Source organism: Manis javanica, chromosome 17 (genome assembly GCF_040802235.1).
Source record: "Manis javanica isolate MJ-LG chromosome 17, MJ_LKY, whole genome shotgun sequence".
Lineage (NCBI taxonomy): Eukaryota > Metazoa > Chordata > Mammalia > Pholidota > Manidae > Manis > Manis javanica.
Genome location: NC_133172.1, coordinates 15,878,246 through 15,906,160, shown reverse-complemented (window position 1 = coordinate 15,906,160; position 27,915 = coordinate 15,878,246). Strand labels below are relative to the sequence as shown.

The window sequence follows — 27,915 nt, the reverse complement described above, 5'->3', positions numbered from 1 at the left end:
TTTGATGTTCAATAAGAAGTGAGGGAAAAAAAAAGGAACAAGTGGTAATCAATGACCTTCCCATATTTTTCATACTTACAGAATGTTTTTTAAATGCCCTAATTAAGTAAAGCCTTGGTAATGGTCTCCTGCCTCTGTGAAATTCATTATAAAGTCTGTCCTTATACATTCACTAATGTAGAACAAACTATAAACTTAAACTAAGTTTTCCACATTATTTACATCAATATAGTTTCATGCTAATATAAATGATGACAAATAAGAGAGTAAGTAGAAATAAACATTTATTATATATTACATTCATGTGGTCTTTCTCCTGAATGCATTCTTTGATGCAATTAAAAATTAAAGCAAAAAGCCTTCCTATATTTGCTACATTCACAAAGTTCTCATCTAGTAATTCTCTGATGGTCCATAAGAGATGACCTGGAATTGTCTACATTAATTACAGTACCAAGGATTTTCTTTCCCTTGTATGAATTTTCTCATGTCGAATAAGACATGAACCATGGATAAAGGCCTTCCCACAGTCCTTACATTCATACGGTTTCTTACCAGTGTGAATTATCTGATGATGAATAAGTTGTGACCTTTGAATAAAAGATTTGCCACATTGTGTACACTCACAAAGTTTCTCACCAGTATTAATTTGCTGATGGTGTGTGAGTTCCCTGCTATGACTAAAGGACTGTCCACATTTCTTACATTCAACGAGAAGGGCTCTGGAATGAATTTTATGATGTCCAATAAGATGTGAGTGATAACGGAAGGCTTTATTACAATTGTAACATTGATAGGGTCTTTCTCCAGGGTGAATTCTCTGATGTTGAATAAGGATTGAGTGGTGATGGGAGGCTTTCCCTATTTATTATATTATAGGGCCTGTCCCCACAATGAACACTCTGATGTCCCTTAATAATTGAACTGTTGCTAAAAGCCTTCCCACATTTCCTACATACATAGTGTTTTTCTTTAGTATGTGTTTTCTCATGTCTAGTGAGTGATGAGTGGTAACTAAAAGTTTTCCTACATTCTTTGCATTCATAGGGTTTCTCTCCAGTATGAATTCTCTGATGTTGAATAAGGTTTGAAGGCTGGTGGAAAGCTTTCCTACACTCATTACATTCATAGAGTCTTTCCCCATTATGAATTCTCTGATGTTCAGTAAGTTTTGAGCAACTGCTAAAAGCCTTTCCACAATCCTTATGTTTTAATTTAGTGTAACTTCTCCCATTGTGAGTAAGTGATGAGTGGTAATTGTAGACTTTCCCACATTCACAAGGCTTTTTCTCAGTATGATTTTTCTCACGTAGACTATGGGATGGGTGCTTATTTTCATGGGTGACTGTCACAGGTTTAAGACATTCTTCTTGATTTCCCTGTTCCATCTGAAAATGGTGATTATATTTCCAGTCATCTTGAATAATGGAACACTCGAAGCCATGGCTTTTAAGTCTTTCATTATCTTGCACTGACGTGACTTTATTTTGTAATTGTCATCCTTTGGTGATAACTCCTTTGTCTCACACTGGGACTTCACAACTGAAAAATAATAAGAAAGCAAGCACATGTCACTTTTCCTAATTTCTAAAATAGGAATACGTACACAATGCCTATAAGAAATGAGTGACTTAGAATGCTCTCAGATATAACCATGGAAGATGAGAGTGGACACAGAAGGTGATTAGAGAGGCAGGTTGACTCAGTGTTTCTAAGATGTTGCTGCAGATCAGAATTACCGGGAAGCTTGTTAAAAATATAGATGGTAAAAACGCTCAACAAAATAGGTATAGAGGGCAAGTACCTCAACATAATAAAGGCCATATATGACAAACCCACAGCCAACATCTTACTTAACAGCAAGAAGCTGAAAGCTTTTCCTCTAAGATTGGGAACAAGACAGGGATGCCCACTCTCCCCACTGTTATTCAACATAGTACTGGAGGTCCTAGCCACGGCAATTAGACAAAACAAAGAAATACAAGGAATCCAGATCGGTAAAGAAGTCAAACTGTCACTATCTGCAGATGACATGATGTTGTACATAGAAAACCCTAAAGACTCCACTCCAAAACTACTAGAACTGATATCACAATACAGCAAAGTTGCAGGATACAAAATTAATGAACAGAAATCTGAGGCTTTCCTATAAACTAACAATGAACTAACAGAAAGAGAAACCAGAAAAACAATTCCATTCACAACTGCATTAAAAAAAATACCTAGGAATAAACCTAACCAAGGAAGTGAAAGACCTATACCCCGAAACGTACAAGACATTCTTAAGAGAAACTAAAGAGGACACTAACAAATGGAAACACATCCCATGCTGTTGGCTAGGAAGAATTAAGAATTAATATCGTCAAAATGGTCATCCTGCCCAAAGCAATCTACAGATTTAATGCAATCCCTATCAAATTACCAACAGCATTCTTCAACGAACTGGAACAAATAGTTCTAAAATTCATATGGAAACACCAAAGACCCCGAATAGCTAAAGCAATACTGAGAAGGAAGAATAAAGTGGGGGGGATCTCACTCCCCAACTTCAAGCTCTACTACAAAGCCACAGTAATCAAGACAGTTTGGTACTGGCACAAGAACAGACCCACAGACCACTGTAACAGAATAGAGTCTCCAGACATTAACCCAAACATATATGGTCAATTAATGTACAATAAAGAAGCCATGGACATACAATGGGGAAATGACAGTTTCTTCAACAGCTGGTGTTGGCAAAACTGGACAGCTACATGTAAGAGAATGAAACTGGATCATTGTCTAACCCCATACACAAAAGTAAATTTGAAATGGATTGAAGACCTGAATATAAGCCAGGAAAACATAAAACTCTTAGAAAAAACATAGCCAAAAATCTCTTGGACAAAAACATGAGCAACTTCTTCATGAACATATCTCCCCGGGAAAGGGAAACAAAAGCAAAAATGAACAAGCGGGACTATATCAAGCTGAAACGAAAGGATACCAGCAATAGAACAAAAAGGCATCCTACAGTATGGGAGAATATATTCATAAATGACAGATCCGATAAAGGGTTGACATCCAAAATATATAAAGAGTTCAAGCACCTCAACAAACAAAAAGCAAACAATCCAATCAAAAAATGGTCAGAGGACCTGAACAGTTCTCTGAAGAAGAAATTCAGATGGCCAACAGACACATGAAAGATGCTCCACATCACTAGTCATCAGAGAAATGCAAATTAAAACCACAATGAGATATCACCTCATACCAGTAAGGAGCGCCACCATCCAAAAGACAAACAACAACAAATGTTGGCAAGGTTGTGGAGAAAGGGGTACCCTCCTATACTGCTGGTGGGAATGTAAATTAGTTCAACCATTGTGGAAAGCAGTATGGAGGTTCCTCAAAAAACTCAAAATAGAAATACCATTTGACCCAGGAATTCCACTCCTAGGAATTTACCCTAAGAATGCAGCAGCCCAGTTTGAAAAAGACAGATGCACCCCTATGTTTATTGCAGCACTATTCACAATAGCCAATCAATGGGAGAAACCTAAGCGTTCATCAGTAGATGAATGGATAAACAAGAGTGGTACATATACACAATGGAATATTATTTAGCCATAAGAAGTAAACAAATCCTACCATTTGCAACAACATGGATGGAGCTAGAGGGTATTATGCTCACTGAAATAAGCCAGGTGGAGAAAGACAAGTATCAAATGATTTCACTCATATGTGGAGTATAAGAACAAAGAAAAAACTGAAGGCGCGAAACAGCAGAAGACTCACAGAACCCAAGAATGGACTAACAGTTACCAAAGGGAAAGGGACTGGGGAGGATGGGTGGGAAGGGAGGGCTAAGGCGGTGGGGGGGGAAGAAAGAATGCATTATGATTAGCATGTATAATGTGGGAGGGGGCACAGGGAGGGCTGTTCAACACAGAGAAGACAAGTAGTGATTCTACAACATCTTACTATGCTGATGGACAGTGACTGTAATGGGGTATGTGGAGGGAACTTGGTGATGGGGGGATCCTAGTAAACATAATGTTCCTCATGTAATTGTAGATTCATGATACCAAAAAAAAAAAAAATATATATATATATATATATATATATATATAGAGAGAGAGAGAGAGAGAGAGAGAGAGAGAGGAGAGAGACTGAGAGAGAGAGAGAGAGAGAGAGAGAGAGAGAGAGAGAGAGAGACGGTACATGTGTCACTTCAGATCAACTGAATCAAAATCTACAGGACCAGGCATTGACTTTAAGAAAATTCTCTAGTGATTCTGATGTAGTCTGAAGTTAGAACATCACTATGATTTTCCGTTGCAAGGAGGATAACATTTTAACAGCTTATCATTAACTCCAAGATGATATTATGATCAGGCACTAGCTAACATATGCTGAATCATGTTCTCTCCCAGTTCACTATGCTTTGTTCGAAGAGCAGGTAAACACTCTCCTACAGTGGTTTGATTTCCTTTGCTATTCTTTCTAGCAGCTACTGTCTATCTTTGTATTGCTGGCCCCTTCTTATCCTTCTGGTCTTAGAGTAAATATAATTACAAATGACACTTAAAATTCCTTCTCTCAAACAATGTCAGACAACATCACTTTTATTCTAGTGTCCAAAGGACTACTTATAACCTTCACTTTTTTCCTCACCTATTTATTTTTCTCATTCTCTACACAAGAGTATAAGTTTCCTATTGGAAGGCAGCATGTTTCTTTGACTAATCAACTTTTAGCAAAATGTCTACCACATAACAAGTATTCACTAATTAATTATTGAATGGTGAAGGGTTAAGGAAAGGAATTAGAATGGGGATACTGCCTAGGAAAGTATCGGGAAGTTAAAAACAGGGGAAAACAGCTAATTTCATAACCATCATTACTTTAAAAGAATTTTTATGATGTTCTGTGCATTCTAGCAGCATTATATAACTAAAGGTTCATGTGATTGTGAATATATGTATTTTTGGATGTGGGGAATCTAGGGGATACCCTTCAGTAGGTCAAAGGGTGTCTCAGTGGCTAGTGAGCCAGAAACTCTGTAATAAAAAGAATGCTGGATGTCAGTTGATAGGGACAAGAGTATGGCAATTCAAGGTGGGGACATCCTCAGGAAAGTTCAAAGGGCTAAATGAGTCAGGTATGAGTAGATGACAAGGCAGCTTTTATATCTAGAGCAGAGAATGAATAAAACACTATTTGCTTGGCATATGATGATTATGACTAAGGATGAGAAACAAGTAGATGAGGGCTATAGCCATTGACAGTTTGAAGTAAAAGCAACCTTCAGATAGCATGATGAAATAAAATGCAAGGTTGGTACAATGGGAAGATCAGAGAAACTGTATCGCAGAGACTAGATTTCAAGTGTCAGCCCTGCTAATTGCAAGGTTTATGTCCTTGGAAGAAGTACTTACAATCTCTAGGTCTCATTTCCATATCAGTAAAATGATGGTAATACCTAACATAGTTTAACTGCCAAAAATAAGAATAAGTTAGGATATCCAGTGAAAAAGATGGCAGTGGAGGAAGACAAGGAGAAACCTCATCTGACATGCATACCAAGGAAGCAACTAAAGCAAAACCAACTCTGAAAACGACCTGAAGACCACAGAACAGACTGTCTACAACTGGTGAAGAAGAGAAGAACACACAGAGAAGGGTAAAGTGGCAGAGCTGGGATTGAGGGGAACCCAAGTGCTTCTCCCATCCTAGCCCAAGTGGGAGGGAGAGCAACAGACTGGGGATGGCATAAGTGCTCAGGAACTCTACACACCTGGCTTTGGAGATCTGCTCTGGGAACATGAGCCCACACTGCATTGGGCTTTGGTGATTAACGGGGCTGGACACCAGAGACAGCTGGAGTATTCTGGGAGGCTGGGACTCTTGCTGTTTTTGGAAAACAAGCACACTCTGTTGGTCCCACTGAGAGCTAACACAGAGGCAGCCATTTGAAAGGTTTACCAGCAGCAGGAAAGGGGCCAGAAGGGTGAGGGTTGAACAGAGCTCAACCCTCAGGGAGAAAGGGCAGATGGGTGACTGCCTCAGCCCTCCCTCAGCCCAACTGGTTGGGTGTCCACGGGAGCCAGCCCCAAATGCTCCATCCCATTTTTGGTGGTTCAGCCCAAAGGCACATTCCTGTGCACCCACCCACCTGGCAAGCTCAGCCCAGCAGTGCTCAGTCTCTGCTGCCTGGTAGGTGGAAGAAGGCTTTGCCAGCTTTACCAACTCTCTCTCAGCTCAATTAGGGAGATGCCTGCAGGAGCAAGTTTCAAAAGCTCCTTCCACCTAGCTGGTGACCCGGCACCATGCTATGCTCTCCTGCACACCCACAGCACCTACCCCATTAGTCCAGCAGGCCAGCCATCACTGCTGGGCAGGCCGAGGATGGCTTTGCCCACAACGGTTCCAGCAGGAGCACCCCTGTATGGCTCCTGAGGGCCAGCTGAGGCAAGCTGCCAGCCACAGTGCCACTGCTGGCAGATAGGCAAAGGGGCAGCCCTGCCTACAATGATCTCACAAAGGGTCTCTGCTGACAGAAAGCATCCACTGCTGGCAGAGAGGTAGAAGGGCAGCCCCACCCACAGCACAGCAACCACAACTTCATCTCCACAGCAAAAAAGAACCAGGTACAGGTGACCATAGTCTTGAGCTTTTGGGTAGCACAGGACACTTTCTTCATAAAGCCATTAATCTCTAGACCAGGAGGCACAGCAGATCTATCTAAAACAAAGGAGGAAACCCAGAAACCCAGAAAAAATGAGAAGGCAAAAGAATATGTTCCAAACAAAAGAATAGGATAAGACACCAGAAAAAGAGTTAAATGAAAAGGAGATCACCAATCTTGTTGATAAAGATTTCAATGTAACAGTCATTAATATGCTCACTGATCTGTGGAAAGTATAGATGATCTCAGGAAGGACTGCAACAAAGAGAAGATTTGAAAAAGCCACTCAGAGCTGAAGAATACAGTAACTGAAATGAAAAATACAATGGAGGAAATGATTGCTGCAAGTAGAGGAGACAATCAATGAGATGGAAATTAGAGAACAGGAACACAGCGAAGCTGAGAAACAGAAAAAAGAATCTCTAGAAACAAGGATGCTAAGAGAGCTGTGTGACAATTCCAAATGAAACAATATTAGCATAATAGGGGTACCAGAAGGAGAGGCGAATCAAAGGGGTAGAAAGTCTCTTTGGAGAAATAATTGCTGAAAATGTCCCCAGTCTGGGAAAGGAAACAGACACCCAGGTCCTGGAAGCATAGAGAGCCCCTAAAAAAAAGGAAACCCAGGAATAAAAAGACATAATAATTAACATGACAAAGATTAAGGATAGAGGTTATGGAGAGCAGCGAGAGAGAGGCAAAAAAATTATAAGGGCAACCCCATAGGCCATCAGCATATTTCTTAGCAGGAATATTACAGGCCTAAAGGGAGACACATGGACTATTTAATGTATTGAAACAGAACGACCTTCAACCAAGAGTCCTCTACCCAGCAAGGTTATCATTCAGAATTGAAGGAGATATTAAAAGTTTCCCAGAAAAATGAGAGTTAAAAGAACTCACCACCACCAAACCAGCATTACACAATATGTTAAAGGGACTTCTGTAGATGCCAATGTTAAGCCTAAATATTTTTCATCAGTGAACATAAACCCACAGTAAAACTAGCAGACCAATTACTTACACACTTTTCCCAAGTGTACATGGAATGTTCTCCAGAGTAGATCACATATTAGGGCCACAAAAGAGCTTCAATAAATTTTTAAAAACTGAAATTGTATTAAGTAACTTTTCAGATCTCAATGGTATGAAACTAGAAGTAAATTACACAAAGAAAGTAGGAAGGTAAAAAAAAAGTAGTGAAATCAACTATACACAAAATCAGTCAAAGAATACAGAAAGAATGCAGATTATGACATCTAATACATAAAGTGTGAAGGACAAATAAAAAAGTACTTTTAGACTGTGTTCAAAATACAGTGACCAAATATAGACTTTTATGTATTTAGGAAACTATCTACGAACCTTATGGTAACCACAAGTCTATAAAGCCTATACATACCCATACATAATTACCTTCAATGTAAATGGACTGAATGTACCAATTAAAAGACATAGGGTCGTAGAATAAACGAGACCTATCTATATGCTGCCTACAAGAAACTCCTTTCAGACCTAAAGACATATACAGACTGAAAGTGAAGGGATGGAAAAAGATATTTCTTGAAAATAATTGGGAGAAAAAAGCAGGAGTGGTAGTACTTATATCAGACTAAAAAGATTTCAAAACAAAGAAAGTAACTAGAGACAAGGACATTACATAATGATAAAGGGATCAGCCTGACAAGAGGATATAACCATTAAAAATGTCTATGCACCCAACATAAGAGTACCTAAATATGTAAAACAAATACTAACAGAATTAAAGGGGGGAACAGACTGGAACTTGTTCACTTTAGGAGACTTTAACACACCATTCACATCAACAGACAGGTCAAACAGAAAATAAAAAGGAAACGGAGACACTGAACAACATTTTAGATCAGATGGACTTAACACGTATCTACAGAACATTCCAACCAAAAGCAGGGATACCCAGAAAATGAACTAAGATACGATATGAGGAGGAGCTTCCGGCATCAGCACTCTCTGGAGGACTCGTGCCGGGGGATGATCATCAAAAAGCCTCCACAGGGATCCGGGGCGATGCTGCGGTCCTGGCTGCGTTCACCCCACCGTTTTCTGGACTTGCCATTGGAATGAGGAGGGAGATGTCTAGGCTGGCAAGTGCATACTGTGAGACAACGAATTTGACAGGATCTGTACTGTTGGAACTCAACCAGGAGTTGGGAGGGGTGCAAGGTGTAGCACTCCAAAATCTTACGACTATAGACTATCTACGGTTAAAAGAACATATGGGATGTGAACAGATCCCAGAAATGGGTTGCTTTAATTTGTCTGATTTCTCTCAGACTGTTCAAATACAGTTCGGACAATATCCATCATATCATAGACAAATTTTCACAAATGCCTAGGGTGCCTAAATGGTTTTCTTGGCTTCACTGGAGATGGATGGTAATTATAGATTTGCTTTGTTTATGTCACCGTATTCCTATTATGTTAATCTGTGTGTGCAAATTAGTTAGTAGTTTAAAACCTATACATACTTAAGGTACTCTACAAGAAGATATGTCAAAGAAATAATCAATCCTCCCATGTTTTCTTCCATATGCTACCTCTATAGCTTTTCTTCTTCCTTCCTAATTACAACCCTTAAATAGAATTCGTTCCTCATATCGAATTTACCGAGTATCATAATTCCTGCAGGTCGTAAAGATCCCTCGAGACAAGTGCTGGCCATAGAAGCCACAGGGGCATAAATCTGCAAAGAAGTAAAAAGCTAACCTTTTCAAACAATATGGCTTCTCTCTCACTTACCAACTTTACATTTCCCTGTATGGCCCCGGAAGATCACTGGTTAGCCAGAGACGGGGTAAGATTCCCTCAAGGGAGGAACAACCTAAGACAGGCACAGTCGCAGGGGGGCCATCAGGTGAGAATTTGGGGATCAACAGAGGTGAGGCTCAGAACCTCACCCCCCTGCTTTGAGAGAAATCTTCTGCATCCGTGGATGTTTTGCTGCCCTTGTCTAGCCTGGATTAATACTTAGTCCATAGGCACACACCTGATCATCTGATCATCTACATTTGCCCTCTTACAGCACTAAACTATGTTTTCTACCTTTATCTTGCATCTACCTACCACTTCAGCATTTTATTAAAAATAAAAATAATAATAATAATAAAGGGAGAAATGTGGGATCAACATATAAATCAAGTATAAAAATCAAATGAATATTCATATTTGACCTGATTGTTTATAGGTCATAATGCGTGATCAAAACCGAAAGTTTCTGTGATAAATGCCCTTGTACTGTTCACCATGTAAGAATTTATTCACTATGTAAGAATTCGTTCACCATGTAAGAATTTATTCGTTATGCTTCAGAAGATTGGAGACTGACGAGAATTAGGCTTGAGATGGATTAATGATTGTACATTGAGCATTGACCCCCCTATACTGAATTTTAACACGTATCTACAGAACATTCCAACCAAAAGCAGGAGGATAGACAATTTTCTCAAGTATACATGGAATGTTCTCCAGAGCAGATCACGTATTAGGCCACAAAAAGAGCTTCAATAAATTAAAAAAGACTGAAATTGTATTAAGTAACTTCTCAGATCACAATGGTATGAAACTAGATGTAAATTACACAAAGAAAACAAAAAGCCCACAAACAACATGGAGGCTAAACAACATGCTTCTAACCAATCAATGGATCAATGAACAGATCAAAACAGAAATCAGGCAATACATGGAGGCAAATGAAAACAAAAATACAACAGCCCAAAATTTGTGCAATGTCACAAAAGTGGTTCTAAGAGGAAAGTACATAGCAATAGAGGCCGACCTCAAGACTGGACAAGATGGTAACTATTGAAGCAGGGTGATAGGCACATTTATTTATTTTTTATGTTATTCTTTATGGCTTTTTTTGGAAAGAATTTTTTTTATTGAAATGTCATTGATATACAATCTTATATTGGTTTCAAGTATGCATCACAGCAGTTCACCGGTTACCCATATTATTAAATCCTCAACCCCACTAGTGCAATTACTATCTGTCAACAGAGGAAGATGTTACAGAATCACTGACCCTATTCACCACACCCTGTACTACTATACCCATGACCAACTTATATTATGATTGAGAATTTTTGTGCCTCTTTATTCTCACCATCTGTAACCACCCACCCCAACCTCTCCTCAGTGGTATCCACCAGTCCCTTCTCAGGGTCTATGAGTCTACTGCTATTTTCATTTTGTTTTGTTTTGTTTTGTTTTTGTATTTCACAAATAAGTGAAATCATGAGGTATTTGTCTTTCTCTGCCTGGCTTATTTCACTTAGTTGCATCCATACTGTTGCAAATGGCAGGATTTCTTTTTTTAATGGTTGAATAATATTCCATTTTATATATGCACCACATCATCTTTAAACATTCAGCTACTGATGGACACTTAGGTTGCTTCCATATCTTGGCTATTATAAGTAGTGTGATAAACATAAGTGTGCATATATATTTTCAAATCAGGGATTTTGTTTTTTCAGGTAAATTCCTAGAAGTGGAATCACTGCATCATATGGTATTGCTATTTTTAGTTTTTTCAGGAAGCTCCCTATTTCTTTCCACAGTAGCTGCACCAGCTGACATTCCCACCAACAGTGTAGGAGGGTTCCCATTTCTCCACATCCTTGCTAACACTTGTTATTTCTTGTCTTTTGGATAGTGGCCATTCTAACTGCTGTGGGGGGAAAAAGCTGCAGAGGTAAACCTGAAATGTTTGAGGTATGACAGAGTTGAAACTTCAGGACATATTTTTCTTTCACTCTTGTAGAAAATTTCAAGGGTCCCAGTCTTGTTTTAGCAACTCTTATCCTTGGATTATTGCCCACAGAAACAATTAAATTGTTACTAGGAAACAAAGCTTTTTTATTTTTTTAAAAATTTCTTATTAAGGTATGATTGATATACACTTTTAAAAAAATATTATTTATTTATTATTTTATTTTGCTAACATTAATCTACAATTACATGAGGAACATTGTTTACTAGACACCCCCCATCACAAAGTCCCCCCCATAAACCCCATTACATTCTCTGTCCATCAGCGTAGTGAGATGCTATAGAGTCACTACTTGTCTTCTCTGTGTTGTACAGCCCCCCCGTGACCCCCGTCATTATACATGCTAATCCTAACGCCCCCTTTTTTTTTATCTCCCCCTTTCCATCCCTTCCCACCCATCCTCCCCAGTCCCTTTCCCTTTGGTAACTGTTGGTCCATTCTTCAGTTCTGTGAGTCTTCTGCTGTTTTGCTCCTTCAGTTTTTTCTTTGTTCTTATACTCCACAGATGAGTGAAATCATTTGATACTTGTCTTTCTCCACCTGGCTTATTTCACTGAGCACAATACCCTCTAGCTCCATCCATGTTGTTGCAAATGGTAGGAATTGTTTTCTTCTTATGGCTGAGTAATATTCCACTGTGTATATGTACCACCTCTTCTTAATCTATTCATCTACTGATGGACACTTAGGTTGCTTCCATTTCTTGGCTACTGTAAATAGTGCTGCAATAAACATAGGGGTGCATCTGTCTTTTTCAAACTGGGCTGCTGCATTCTTAGGGTAAATTCCTAGGACTGGAATTCCTGGGTCAAATGGTATTTCTATTTTGAGCTTTTTGAGGAACCTCCATACTGCTTTCCACAATGGTTGAAATAATTTACATTCCCACCAGCACTGCAGGAGGGTTTCCCTTTCTCCACATCCTAGCCAACATTTGTTGTTGTTTGTCTTTTGGATGGTGGTGATCCTTACTGGTGCAAGGTGATATCTCCTTGTGGTTTTAATTTGCATTTCTCTGATGACTAGTGATGTGGAGCATCTTTTCATGTGTCTGCTGGCCATCTGAGTTTCTTCTTTGGAGAACTGTCTGATCAGCTCCTCTGACCATTTTTTAATTGGATTATTTGTTTTTTGTTTGTTTAGGTAAATTAGCTATATATATATTTTGGATGTCAACCCTTTATCAGATTTGTCATTTATGAATATATTCTCCCATACTGTAGGATGCCTTTTTGTTCTATTGGTGGTCCTTTGCTGTACAGAAACTTTTCAGCTTGATATAGTCCCACTTGTTCATTTTTGCTTTTCTTTCCCTTGCCTGGGGATATATGTTCATGAAGAAGTTGCTCATGTTTTTGTCCAAGGTATTTCTGCCTGTTTTTTTCTAAGAGTTTTATGGTTTCACGACTTACATTCAGGTCTTTGATCATTTCGAATTTACTTTTGTGTATGGGGTTAGACAGTGATCCAGTTTCATTCTCTTACATGTAGCTGTCCAGTTTTGCCAACACCAGCTGTTGAAGAGGCTGTCATTTCCCCATTGTATGTCCATGGCTCCTTTATCATATATTAATTGACCATATATGTTTGGGTTAATGTCTGGATTCTCTATTTTGTTCCACTGGTCTGTGGCTCTGTTCTTGTAGCAGTACCAAATTGTCTTGATTACTGTGGCTTTGTAGTAGAGCTTGAAGTTGGGGAGTGAGATCCCCCAGCTTTATTCTTCCTTCTTAGGATTGCTTTGGCTATTTGAGGTCTTTGGTGGTTCCATATGAATTTTAGAACTACTTGTTCCAGCACATTTCATATTCTACCTCTTTCACCTTGATGTCATCTGCGTTGCAAGGCTCTCTGAAATTTTTGGCCTACTAAACAATTAAGTGTTGACATCTCTCCAAAGCTTTTCTGAGGTTGGCACACTGAAGGTAAACGGCTGGGGATACTCAAACTGGTCCACACCCAGTTACCAAGAGAAAGAGAAGGCTAAAAATGGAAACTGGTGTTTGAAGATCAAACCTTGCCCTTTCAAAAACTATAATATAATTTTATTGAATTGATGAATCTAAGGAGAAGGCAAGATGGCGGTGTGAGTAGGGCAGTGGAAATCTCCTCCCAAAACCATATATATTTTTGAAAATACAACAAATACAACTATTCCTAAAAGAGAGACCAGAAGATACAGTACAACAGTCAGGCTACATCGACATCTGCGAGAACTCAGCACCTCATGAAGGGGGTAAGATACAAGCTGTGACCTGGTGGGAGCCGAGCGCTCCCCCCACCCCAGCCCACCGGTGGGAGGAAAGGAGCCAGAGAAGGGAGGGAGTGGGAGCCCAGGACTGCTAAATACCCAGCCCTAGTCATCTGCCCCAGGAGCGCGGACACACAGTGCATGATGTGCTGGATATTAGGGAAACGGAACAGTAAAACCTGCAAGCGTGTCCGTGCAGCTGGCACCCCTGGGACAAAAGAAAAGTGAGTGCTTTTTGAAAGCCTTAAAGGAACAGGGGCTTCACAGCTGGATGGAACTGTCCCGGCACACTCAGCCTAGCAGGTTGGGTAAACTGGGGAACTTCAGGTGCCCTAACTCCCTGGGCAGCAGTGCAACTCTGAAGCCCATCTGGGTGATAAACAGCGTCCAGTCCATTCCCCCTCCCGTGTGGCCCCACCACAGCAGGGGAGCAGCCTGAGGGTGGCTGCACCCACAGCAGCTGCACAGAGCCTCCTCCACAACCCCCCGGGCCAGAGTCAGAGGCTCTGCCAGTGCACAGCAGCCTGGCACAGACAGAGGAAGCTGGGACAGGGCGCGAAGGGTCACTGTTATCGCAAGAGAGCACACCTGGCACGCCTGCCTCTCCCCGCAGGGCTCTGGGCTGCCCTGCCCGCGGTGGCTCAGGAAATAAAACCAGAAACTGCTCCCCATGTGTGGGTAACCGGCACAGGCAGCAGAGAAGTGCAAGGCGACCAGCAAGCAGGAAGGGACATTGTTCTCTCAGCTGACACATATGCCAACTGCCTACCACTACCTCTACTGCCATGAAAAGGCAGTAGAATTGGATCCAGTCCAGAATTACCCAGACAACACCTGAGAGGGAGCCTGGGCAGATAGATTTAACCAATCTTCCTGCAAAAGAATTCAAAATAAATGTCATAACCATGCTGATGAACCTGCAGAGAAATATGCAAGAGCTAAAGGATCAAGTTAGGAGGGAGAATACAGAAATAAAACAATCTATGCAAGGACTTAATGAGGTGCAAGAGGCGGTTAATGGAGTAGAAATCAGAGAACAGGAACATAGAGAAGCTGAGGCAGAGAGAGTTAAAAGGATCTCCAGGAATGAAAGAATATTAAGAGAACTGTGTGACCAATCCAAATGGAACAATATTCTCATTATAGGGGTACCAGAAGAAGAAAAAGAGAGAGAAAGGGATAGAAAGTGTCTTTGAAGAAATAACTGCTGAAAACTTCCCCAAAGTTGGGGAGGAAATAGTCTCTCCGACCATGAAAGCCCACAGATCTCCCAACATAAGGGACCTAAGAGGACAACACGAAGACATACAGTAAGTAAAATGGCAAAGGTCAAGGACAACGACAGAGTATTAAAGGCAGCCAGAGAGAGAAAAAAGGTCACCTACAAAGGAAAACCCATCAGGCTATCATCAGACTTCTCAATAGAAGCCTTACAGGCCAGAAGAGAATGGCATGATATATTTAATGCAATGAAACAGAAGGGCCTAGAACCAAGAATACTGTATCCAGCATGACTATCATTTAAATATGAAGGAGTGATTAAACAATTCCCAGACAAGCAAAAGTTGAGGGAATTTGCCTCCCACAAACCACCTCTACAGGATATTTTAAAGGGACTGCTCTAGATGAAGCACTTCTAAGGCTAAATCGATGTCACCAGAGAAAATAAAATCACAGCAAAGAAAGCAAACCAACCAAATACTAACTAAAGGCAAAAAATAAAATCAACTACTCAGAAAAGCAGTCAAACGAAACACAAAAGAGTATACTGGAGTCCAGCTCCAGCTGAGGTGTGGGTCACAAAGGAAAGGACAGCATCGGCGAGTGAGATGAATCAGAAGACGAAACATCCAATCAAGGTTGAAACATCTCCCGACTTCAAGCGGCAGGGTCTTTTTATTTTTATATCTTTTTAAGGTTTACATGATGTTACACATTTTCTTTAATCATGGATGATACAATGTTTTTTCCTTTTAGTTTTTGTATAATTCTGGATTATACAAAATTACAGATGTTATCATTTCTTTGAACAGCTTTCTTGTAACATTTAATGTTTTACTTTCTCTAACCTTTTTGGCCAGAGATGCAAGTTACAAGCTAGGTGCTAGACAGGAAAATGGTGTGCGGCAGCGTGTGGTTATTATGTCTGCTTTTAAGCATAATGTCTGCTTTTAAGCATAGAGTTTAAGATATGTGTCTAAGGCTACAGAAAGTTTAAACAGGTTATATAAAATTCAAGCTATATGTCTTTTGATTGTTAAATGCAATATTATATTATTAATTAAATCTTATCCTACACATGTGGCTTTAGGCTTACATCTAAAGTCTAGGGATGGTACTCCTATTACCCATAAGTTTTGACATTCTTCATCATTCTTATGAATACAATAGGAACACCTTATTCTTTCTTAACATTCATTCCACCTTTCCTCCTGCATCCACAGGCACCAGGCCTTGCAGTCCTCTTGAATCTTTCATATAATAATGCTAACTCTGCTCTTACTATCTTATCATTAATATAGTAATATTTTATCAATCAACTTTTATATATGGGATATTTATAAATGTATAAATGTAAATCTTCCTATTTTGCTCATAAATTCTTTCCTCAAGGGGGATACCAGAGGCATCCTCTAATATTATAAGCAACATAAGGGGGGCCCTGGGCAGTGGGGACTATTAATCTCTTTTTATTATTTTGCTGTTTCATATAAGTTTCTTGGGAGAATGGGTTTTTCCATGACCCAGGTTCCCATAACTCCTTCTCTGCCAATATTCTAAAGAAATCCTGGTTAGTCATGTTTGAATTGTTACAAAAGGGAGGACAAACTGCATCTAGTTTTAAGAGAGGCTTGGGTTGTTCTGCCTCACTTATTTATGGCAATATGCCTGGAACAGTTGGTCCCATAACACTGCTTTGTTTCCGGAATTGCTGTTTTGATCAATATTTTGGGTCATGTTATTTACTAAAAATGAATCAATCTTAGATACATAAGATTTCCCATATATGAGCCCAATCACTAACATCATAACTCCAAAAATAAGTGCGGGAATTGGCAGGGGCCAGCTATTTGGTTCCCTGGCTTTCGGGATTCCTCCTCGTGCCTGGACCTTGTCACACAGCATGAGCAGCATGGCCCGTGCCAAGAGTACAGAATAAAACACCTAACATATATAAAGAATGGAGGAGGAGGAAAAAGAAGGGAGAGAAATAAAGAATCATCACACTGTGTCTATAATAGCTTAATAAGTGAGTTAAGTTAGACGGTTAATAGTAAAGAAGCTACCCTTCAACCTTTGGTAGCCACGAATCTAAAGCCTGAAGTGGCAATAAGTACATATCTTTCAATAATTACCCTAAATGTAAATGGACTGAATGCACCAATCAAAAGACACACAGTAGTAGAACGGATAAAAAAGTAACACCCATCTATATGCTGCTTACAAGAGACTCACCTCAAACCCAAAGACACACACACACTAAAAGTCAAGGGATGGAAAAAGATATTTCATGCAAACAATAGGGTGAATTGATGATTCTCGTCATTGCCTAGCTTTGACCTTATTAATGATCATGTGCCCCTTGATGTGATGCCCTGAGAAGGACACAGCATCCCTAATGTAAATATTCCTATCCTAAATTCCATAATCTAAAGACAATCATGAGAATAATTTAGACAACCTTAATTAAGAATTACCTATCAATTTTTAAAAACCTACATTAAAGAATATTCTATGTAATCTTCAAAAATGTAAGTGGCTTGTAAGAACCCTGTAAGAAAAAAGGCTGTCTCTTGACCAAAAACTCTGTCTGGCTGTCTTCTCAATCTGTCAATGGAATTCTTACCATGAAAGAAAAGAAAGGCTAAGAGGAACTGAACTATTTTAGAGGAAAGGAACTAAAGAGATGTGATAACAAAATTTGATCCCAGACTGGATCTTGTACAAGGAAAAAAAATAGCTAAAAAAGTATATTATTGGAGAAAATAACAAACTTTTAATATGGACTGCAGCAGACAAGATGATACTATACCAAAGCTAAATTTTCTGGTTTTGATAATTGTACTACAGTTACATAGTATAATGTCTTTGTTTTTAGGGAATACACAGTGAGATATTTAAGGGTAAATGGGGCACAATGTCTGCTACTTACTCTCAAATGACCAAAAAATTATATATATTATATATATGAATTACACACACAAACACACACAAAACACATCCATACATGGAAAGAGAGAAAGAGACTGAAGACAAAATGACAGATCAAATGTGGCAACTAGGAAACCTGGGTAAAGAGGATAGTGGAGTTATTTCTACTGTTGTAAGTTTTCTGTTATAAAATAAAAGCTTCAGGAAAATAAATGAGAAAGAAATGTTGCAAAAAGCCTGCAACTGTATAAAGAGGAAGGCAGAGGAGTGACAGGTGTTATGAGGTCTGGCAGGATGGGTTCTGGTAAATGGACAGTGTTTATGGCAACATGGAAGAATCACAAGTGTTTGGAGACAGAGGGGGTTGAGGAAAAATAATCCTAAAGGGTGATCCTCATTCATGTCTCAGAGCGCACTGTTCATTTAAAAGTTTCCTGAATGATTATCTGGATGCAGAGAAGCTACTGTAAGCCCAAAAGGATAAAAACAAAACAAAAATATTGGAGATATATTTTTGCTGCCTTATTGATTCTACTTATGCACATTCTTTTCATTTTGACATCTCTGAAACTGGGATGCATCTCACACCCAATAGCACTTCATACTTTTAATAAGCAGTATTTTTTTCCTTTTTAGCAGTACATAAATAATTGGTATTTTATAGTCAGTGGTATCTTAGGTGCAATGAAATAAAGCAATTTATATTTTACCTATGGCTCATATTGCGGCCGTAACAAAATTATCACTCGCTTAGTGGCATAAAAAACAAAGTGTATTACCTTATAGTTCTGTAGGTCAGAAGTTCAACAAAAGTTTACTGAACACATACCAGTGTGTAGGTAGGGCTGTGTTTCTTTCCTGAAGCTCTAGGAGAACATGTTTCCTTACCTTACTAGTTTCTAAAAACCTCTTGGCTTGTGGACCCCTTTCTCCCTTTCAAAGCCCCAAAGATGTGTCTCTCTGACCCTTCTTCCATAGTCACATCTCCCTCTGACCACAGCCAGGCAAGTCCTCTGCTTTTAAGGTCTCATGATCTTACACTGGACCTACTCCACTGAAATGGGGATTATCTCCCTGTCAGCTGATTGGCAATTTCAGTTCCCTTTTGCCATGTTATGTAACATATTCACAGGGACTAGGACATGGAAATCCTTGTGGGGGTGGGGGGAGGGCATTCTACAAATGATTTGCTTTACTGTTACTATGTAAAATATGTAATAGTGGTACTGAAGTAATAAATAGTCCCCACGTAATAGCAATGGTAATAAATGCTGCAAATGTTTTTGCCTTAAAGGAAGCATCACAGATATTCTCACCTGGATGTCATATTGATCATCCTGCAAAGGAAAATCTGGACAAGTGGTAAGGCTCAAATCTAAAGCAAGTGATGTCTTAAGCAGTAGCAAAACTGCATGTCCCCTATTCCACTTGTTAGGAAATCTTCTGCTTTATTCCTCCTGTACTTTTGGAGTTTTTCCTCCTTTTATCCACGTTCACCAATGGAATTCAAGTTCTTAGCCCTGAAACTGTACAGGCTTTTCAAAGTGTTCATAAAAGGAGTCTCAGCAAGATAAGGGGCAAGTACTCCCCCCTTCCTTACAGCTGCATACAAAAGCAGCTGGAATTTGGCATCATAAAACCAACTTGCAAATGATTTTTGCAATTGTTCACTTCTAACCAGGGAGTCTTACAAAGACATCCAACTGCAGATCCTGGATATATCCTAAGAAAGTTATTCTTTATGTATCTATAATATATAATTCTTGTTGATTATTTTATTTAGGCTTTGTTCTGGCAAGGTTTATGCTGACATCTTTGTTTTCTGAGATGTGTAAGTGCTTATAAGTTTTCTTTAAGCAAGAAGAATGCCACTAGTATTCCTTTCTTATGCTACATGCATGAGGTTTTAAAATGGCTTCCAATTTCATATTTAAGTATGCCTCATAATAAATGTATTATAAACTTCATAATACATTATGACTAAAATAGTTTGAAAGATGCACCTAAGACATCAAAAATACATTTTTTTAATAGTGTAAAACACTGTCTTCTCTATCCTTCACATTTTAAATAAAGAATAATTATTTGGTGGCTTTCCTTTGTAATCTCACTTCTGTCCTATGGAACTTCAAGATCCTTTAAGACTATGTGTCAAATGCCACAGCTCTTTATCCTCCTTTGTTTCTCATAGGCAATGTGCCACTGTGGACCTTTTTGATGATCAGGCTTTGGTTTTCTGGCCCTGTACTTTCCCAACCCTTGGCCTTCATATCTAAGTTCTACTTCACCTCCCCTTCCTCTGCATACACTGAGCCTTTACATGCAGTCCCAGACAGTCTCGTCACTCCCATATTCCACCTACCAGCTCCACACAGATAAATCCCGTGGTCAACATTGTTAAGCCCAACTTCCGTTTGATCTCTCTATTTGTACAGATTCTGCTTTTTGGAAGTTATTTGTGGTTCCCTATTAGATGGTAAATTACTTAGCAACTTATATTTTAAAACATATCTAGTATACAAAGTAGCAGAGCAGTAAATATTGATGAAGAGGAAGCTTGTGCAGGGAATATGTTTAGGACCTAGATGAGTGGGACACTCTCCAACTTTTCTAATTCTTTGGAATGCTTCCTCTGCATTTGACAAATTTTTGGCACTTTAACTTCAAAAATAAGTAGGCTGGCAAAAATGAATAAATGGTTCACATGTCTTCAAATAATCTTGAACAAGGGAGCCAAGTCTACACAGCAGGAAAGAATAATAATCTCTTCAACAACTGGTACCAGGAAAAGTAGATATCTACATGCAAAATAATGAAGTTCAATCCTTACCTTACAGCATACACAAAAATGAACTAAAAATAGATTAAAGTCCTGAACACAAGACCTGAAACTTATAGAACTCCTAGAAGAAAATATAAGGGGAAAGCTTCACAACACTGGATTTGGCAAGGATTTCTTGGATATGACACCGAAAGCACAGCCAACAGAAGAAAAATTGAAGAATGGAACAGCACCAAACTTAAAAACATCTGCACAGCAGAGGAAACAGTCAGGAGTGTGAAAATGCAATCTATGAAACGGGAGTAATATTTGCTAACCATATATTTGATAACAGGTTACTATCCAGAATATAGAAAGAACTCTTACAACTCAACAACAACAAAAACTGATTTAAACACAAACAAAGACTTGAACTGACATTTCTCCAGTAGAGAAATACAAATGGCTGACAAGCGCATGAAAAGATGCTGAACATCACTAATCATAAGGAAAATACAAAATAAGACCATAATGAGATATCAACTCACGCCCATATCATATTTTCTTAATGCATGCTACCATGAGGACATTGGGTTGATTTTTTTCTCTTGGCTATTGTGAATAATGCTGCAATGAACATGCGTGTGCAAATATCTCTTTGAAATCCTGTTTCCAATTTTGGTATATGATACCCAGAGATGGAATTACTTGATTTGATGGTAATTCTTTGATATATACCCAGAAGCAGTATTGATGGATCTTATGGTAATTCTATATTTAATATTTTTAAGAACTTCTGTATTCTTTTCCATAGTGGCTGTATCATTTTACATTCCCACCAACAGTACACAAGGGTTTCAATTTCAATTTTTAATCTTCTTCAGATAATCTGAAGAAAATTCTGAACAGTCTCACCTACGGACTCCCAGCTCAGTGAGCACGTGGTCTATTCATGCAACAGCTTCCCCCTCTCTGAATACCCCTCACTTACCTGGGCATATGCCTTTCCTTGTTTCTCTCTCAACCATCTGGGGCTCATCATCTTGTTCCAAAAAGGAGATCAAAGTTGGTTTAGGAAGTGAGTCCTGTTGACAATAACCAAAAAGAAATAGTACTTTGTTATGCCAAGAATGTCTGAAATTCAGACCCAATTATCTGGTGACGAAGGGAAAAGCTCAGAGAAATGTGTCAAGATTGACTAAAGTATGGGTAATATGAAGCTCTAGTCACAGTACAAAAGAAATGCCCATTTCCAATTCTACAAAGTTGAAAGTGCTCTGTTCATAATCAAAAGTAGAAACTCAGAAAGATATCCAGAAAACTGGTAACAGAGGACAGAGACATTTTTTTTTCTTTTGGTATCATTCATATACAACCACATGAGCAACATTGTGGTTAATGACAGAGACATTCTTAGTAACAGATTCTTTTTTTTCTTAATATCAGCTACTTTTACATATAGCTATTTAAGTTCCAAAAACGTTCCCACATGTATAAACAAAAGTTATTTATACACAGGTCTATTTTTTATACACATAAAGCAGAATCTTAGTTACTGGGAGCAAGTGTCCTTACCCAATGAGACCAATTTGTTATAGTTCTTCAACATCATATCTCTGTACAAGTCCCTCTGTTTCCAGTCCAGAAATTCCCACTCCGCCTGAGAGAAGGTTCAGCCACATCACTGAACATCACTACCTGCTGAAAGGACAAGGCCATGTAAATCTTAAGAAATTCATTATATATCTCTGCTTCACTAAACCCAAATCTGATGAGGGATGACCTCATAGTTCAAGGGAAGTGCTCCTATTAAAAGACTGAGCACACGATGATTTTCGAATGAGGATGTGTACACTGGATTAAGAAGAGAATGGTATGGAGGGAGCCCCTCAATCACTGCTGGAAGGGAGGAGCTTGGACCCAGGTTCCTGTATGGGGCTCAATTAGGAATAAAGTTTCAGAATAAGGAAACCTAATATTCATGGCCTGGAAAAAAATAACTATAACCCTGTAAAAAGAGAGAAAACACCAATAACCTCAGTCATGACTTAGAATTACAAGCACTATTTGGTTCTGCTCTTTTCTTTCTTCTCTCTTCAGCTGTAGTCTCCCTTCCCTTGGAGACAGGCGGAGTTCAGAGAAGACAAAACTAGGGAAGGGAAAAAAAGGTAAGTGAGAAATCAAAGTTCCTAACAGCTCTCAGAGTCACCAGGTTAAACATGACTACCGGTACTATAAGGGTATTGGACTTAAAAGAATTCATTAAGTTACAGTATTTATATTCTGCAGTTTTCTGAATCTGTTATATTTGGTGATGAAAGTTAAAAGAAAAAAGAATTATCTTCTGTCACCTTCCTAATCCTGACCTCGTTGCCCATATCAACCACTCACATACATAAACACCTAGAAAACAGGAGGGAATGTAGAACATGACAGTCTCCTACACTAAGGACAGGTTACACCTGTTACAGACAGACAAAGGCTTCAGGGTCCCTATCCCCTCCTACTTATGCTAAAAAACCCGAGGCTCCCACATGCACAATAGGGATTCAAGTCAGGATCTGAACAAATTGCATACAATGCCTTTGACCGATGTATCCTTTAGCCTCTTTTTACCTAAAACAGTTTGCTCTCCCTCTTCATTTATTCATTGAACAAACCTGGTTTGTTTTTCAGAGTTTCCTATATTCCGGATTTTTCTGACTGCATTCCCACGGTAGTGTTTAACATGTTCCTGCGTTCCCTGTAGAGGCTTTTGAGGGGAGATATGAATGTAGCCTTTATAGGCCCAAAGTTAAACCTCTTCCTCCTCTGGCTAACTGCCTCTAGACGTTGCTTTATGCCTTCTAAGAGAAGATGCTGTTTGTTTGTTTGGGTTGGGTTTTGCCACGTTTTTATTATGAATTCAAAAATGAGAGAAAGGAAGTAGAAAAAGAAATCAACTTTGTAAACCAAAATACATGCAGCAGAGATACCATCATGGATAAAAGAAGCAAGAGGAGGATATTAAACCATTAGGGAAATGCAGACGAAAGCTCTCACGGGAGTCACACTGCCTCACAAGCATTAGCATGTCTACTGCCACCGAAACAAAGAACAACAAATTCTGTTGGGGATATGGAGAGACTGGATTGATGGCAGGCATAAATCCAACTATACCAATGATGACATTGAATGTGAATAGATTAAATGATGCATTTGAAAGGCTGAGATTGTCAATGTTGAACAAAATCCCACTTTATGCTGTCTACATGATGTTGCAGGAACCGTGGGAACTACGAACAAGGAGTCGGGCCACTGAGATGTTTAGTAAGAAGCATTTATTAGTGCGAGCACTGGCTCGGCAGATTCACATCCAAAGGCTGAGCCCTGAGCAGAGAAAGGCCATGCCTTTTACACATTCACTACAAGGGTAAAGGGGAGTCAGCCGGCAGGAATGCTGCAGTGGGAGCTGTTACTGTACTATAGGTTCAGCCAGAATGCTAGTTATGTTTAACCCATCTCAATAAAGGTTACTAGGATATCATATTATAAACTAATGGGCCTACATGACTATGATCAACAAGATGTTCCATATCACTGGGTCCCAATGGGGGGTACATTGCTACATTGCTTCAAACTCAAGCATGCTGGTATTCCTCTATGTTCTCAAAGCCTTAATGAAACATTGTCCCTTTTCTTGGCTTGTCTTCCTACTACAAAGAGACAATTTAGATTCAAAGCTACAAATAGACTGAGAGTGTTAAGAATATTAGAAGATATACACTCAAACAAACTTAAAAAAAACTAGTGTTCTTATACTAATATCAAACAAAATAGACTTTAAAACAGAAAAAAAGTTAATAAAGAGAAATTTTGTATGGCAAAAGAGTCAATCTCTCAGGAGAATATAAAAATTATGAACATTTATGAACCTAGCAACAGACCTTAAAATTCATGAAGAAAACAATGACTTGGAAGGAGAAATGGAGAATTCAATAACAATGGAGGCTTCAATAGTCCACATTTAATAATAGGTAGAACAACAATGCAGAATATCAATAGGAAATAGAAGACTTGAACAACATATAAACAAATTAGACCTAATGGACACCTATACATCCATGTTCATACAAAATTAGCAGAACATGCATTCTCTGCAAGTACACATGAGACATTCTCTAGCATATACTAGGCCATAAAAAGGTATCTAAATAGTAAATTAGTTCAACCTTTGTGGAAAGCAGTATGGAGGTTCCTCAAAAAACTCAAAATAGAAATACCATTTGACCCAGGAATTCCACTCCTAGGAATTTACCCTAAGAATGCAGCAGCCCAGTTTGAAAAAGACATATGCACTCCTATGTTTATTGCAGCACTATTTACAATAACCAAGAAATGGAAGTAACTTTAGTATCCATCAGTAGATGAATGGATTAAGAAGATGTGGTACATATACACAATGGAATATTAGTCAGCCATAAGAAGAAAACAAATCATACCATTTGCAACAACATGGATGGAGTTAGAGGGTATTATGCTCAGTGAAATAAGCCAGGCGGAGAAAGACAAGTACCAAATGAATTCACTCATCTGTGGAATATAAGAACAAAGCAAAAACTGAAGGAACAAAAGAGCAGCAGACTCACAGAACCCAAGAATGCACTAACAGTTACCAAAGGGAAAGGGACTGGGGAGGGTGGGTGGGAAGGAAAGGATAAGGGGAAAAAGGGGCATTATGATTAGCACACAAGATGTAAGGGGGAGCATGGAGAAGGCAGTATAGCAACCACAAATGCTGTTCATGTAAATGTATATTAAGGATATCAAAAATAAATAAAAAGAAAAAAAATACTGCAAAAAAAAGATATCTCAATAAATTTAAAATTGATGAAATCATATGAAATGTGTTCTCCAGTCTTAAAGGAATGAAACTAGAAATCAATAACATTAGTAAAACTGAAAATTGAAAAATATGTAGAAATTAAACAACCTATTCTTAATCAATGCTCCAAAGAAGAAATTACAAGTGAAATTAGAAAATATTTTGAGGTGAATGAAAATAAAAACAACATGACAAAACATATGGGTTAAAACAAAGCAGTGCTCAGAAGGAAAGGTACAGCTGTAAATGCCTGTATTAAATAAAAACAAAGATCCCCAAACACTAAGTTAAAACCTTGTCCCACCCCCCAAGTACTAAAACAGGGTTTCCATATTGCAAAATTTCAAATTCTAGGTAACAATCCTAAGGAAATAATTATGAATGGCCACAAAACTGTATTTACAAGAATGTTTGACAGGGAAAAATTTACAAAGCTCGAAACAACACAGGCTTCAATTTGGCAGTTAGTCAAACAAATTATGGTACATTAAGATAACAGAATTCAATGTAATAATTAATAATAATGATGGTGCTTATTCATAAAGAGGAAAAGGTTTCTACATTATTGAGATGGGCAGGCAAGTAACAGAAAATAAGTGTATTGTAATCTTATTCTATTAAACCATAGAGCCATGCAAATAAATATTTGGAAATATATCCTCGAAAATAATGAACACATCTGAATGATAGAATTACAGGTAATTTAAATCTGATTCTTTATAATCTAAACTTTCTGGGTTTTTTTGTTAAGTCTGCAACACTTCATTAGGAAAAAAAAATCCATAAAAGCTATTTTCATAGTGTGGGAAAAAAAAGTAACCAGAGATAGGGGAGGAGCACCCTAAATTTTAAGAAAATTGTGAATGGCTGTCAACACTCCTGTGACAGGAATAGGGACCATTAAGAAACTTAATGTGACTCAAACAAATAACAGTAAAAAAAGGCAATTATTTTAAAAACATTTTCATTAAAAACAAAAGAAACGCCCTAGCTCCTTGAAACAATTGCACTATCAAGATCTTTCTGGTAAATTCAGATAAAATTCAAAATTACATAAAATAGCATAAGAAAGGCATAAATGATGGTGTCTGAAACACATCGTTGCTTAATAAATACAGGTTTGTCCCTCTCCTTCTTTGCTTTTTTCACCAATGTAAAAAATCTTTTTTTATAGACTCTGCAAAATATCTCACAAATACTTCTATTAGTAAAGTGGTTTTGATTATGATTTGACTATTTCTTGAGTATTTTTCATTTACCACAGCTTAACACAGATCATAAGCATTTTCTGAAAACAACATGTATCAGTTGTAAAAAATTATATTACATGTATGTGTATGGCATGATTTACTTAATCACATCCCAACTGTTTTTGGATATCAGCATCTTAAAGCTCATTCTCTGTCTTTGATTCTAGACCTGGTTTTTTATTCCAAAAAATAATTTTAATTATTAATATTTTTATTTTGGAAGGGGGCCATGTACTCCCTTTGGGGGTAAAAAAAAAGCACATAATCAAGTAGCAGCAAAATTTCTCTTTACAATTTGAAAGGGATTGTCATCCCTTGGAAATGAAGTTTAATCACTTGAATATTCTGATCATTTTACGTGAAGCACCACCACAACCTACTTCATATGTTCACTTCTGACCTACAAACAAAAGAATAACGTAATTGTGGCCCGACACGAACACAGACTAGGCTGCTCAACCTCAAGCCAGAATTGGCTGCCGATGTAAGTGTCTGTAAGAATTTCCTGGCAAAAACTGTGCCCGAGCCCGGTCTCATTTCTACTCCTACCGTCAAGAGTCTGTCCAAGGTTTTTTTCCCCAAGGACGGAAGACTACAATCTGTCCTCATTTACAGGGGTCTCCTGGGACATAGTGTTGGAGTCACTAGGGCAGTCAAAGGCACTCCATAACCATGCACACAATGCCACGGTCACACGGTCATTCCGCAGACACACACAACACCTGCACAGTCATATGCACCACGCACTCGCACACACTGCTTCTGGGACCCACGGTCACAAAGCACAATACAAGAGGACACTCACAATCACACCCGCAGTCACGGGCTCTGCACACCTACGTACGCTGCTGCACCGTCATAATCATACATAAACCACGGGGACATCGTGACCAGATTCGCTGTCGCTGCAGGCCCTCGCAGGCACCCACTCGCAAGGACACGCTCATAACCTCTACCCCTCAGCCCGCTCCACCCCCAGACACTGGACGCTGTGGACCCCAACAGGCTCAAGCCGCCTCACCTCACGCCGCTCCTGCGTTGCTTCCACACAAGCCAGGCACAACTAAGCCTAGCAGCTTCTGGCGGCTCTTTGTGAGGAGTTGAAGCCCAGCCACCGTGGGAAAATACCGCGAGACGTCACGGAAAGGGGAGTCAGG

At 38.9% G+C, this 27,915-nt stretch overlaps 1 long non-coding RNA gene across 4 annotated transcripts; it reads right to left on the bottom strand.

Moving 5' to 3' along the window:
* Positions 1-271: 271 nt before the first annotated feature.
* On the bottom strand, positions 272-27,915 carry LOC118969719 (uncharacterized). Of its 4 annotated transcripts, none has more exons than XR_005057578.2 (5): positions 27,780-27,901; positions 22,681-22,793; positions 22,220-22,345; positions 21,636-21,729; positions 272-1,542 (listed from the first exon to the last, which is right to left on the bottom strand). It is a non-coding gene; the product is annotated as an uncharacterized lncRNA (long non-coding RNA). The 4 variants fall into 4 exon arrangements; XR_005057579.2 differs by having other exon boundaries at positions 22,220-22,342; XR_005057576.2 differs by lacking the exon at positions 22,681-22,793 and having other exon boundaries at positions 27,780-27,915.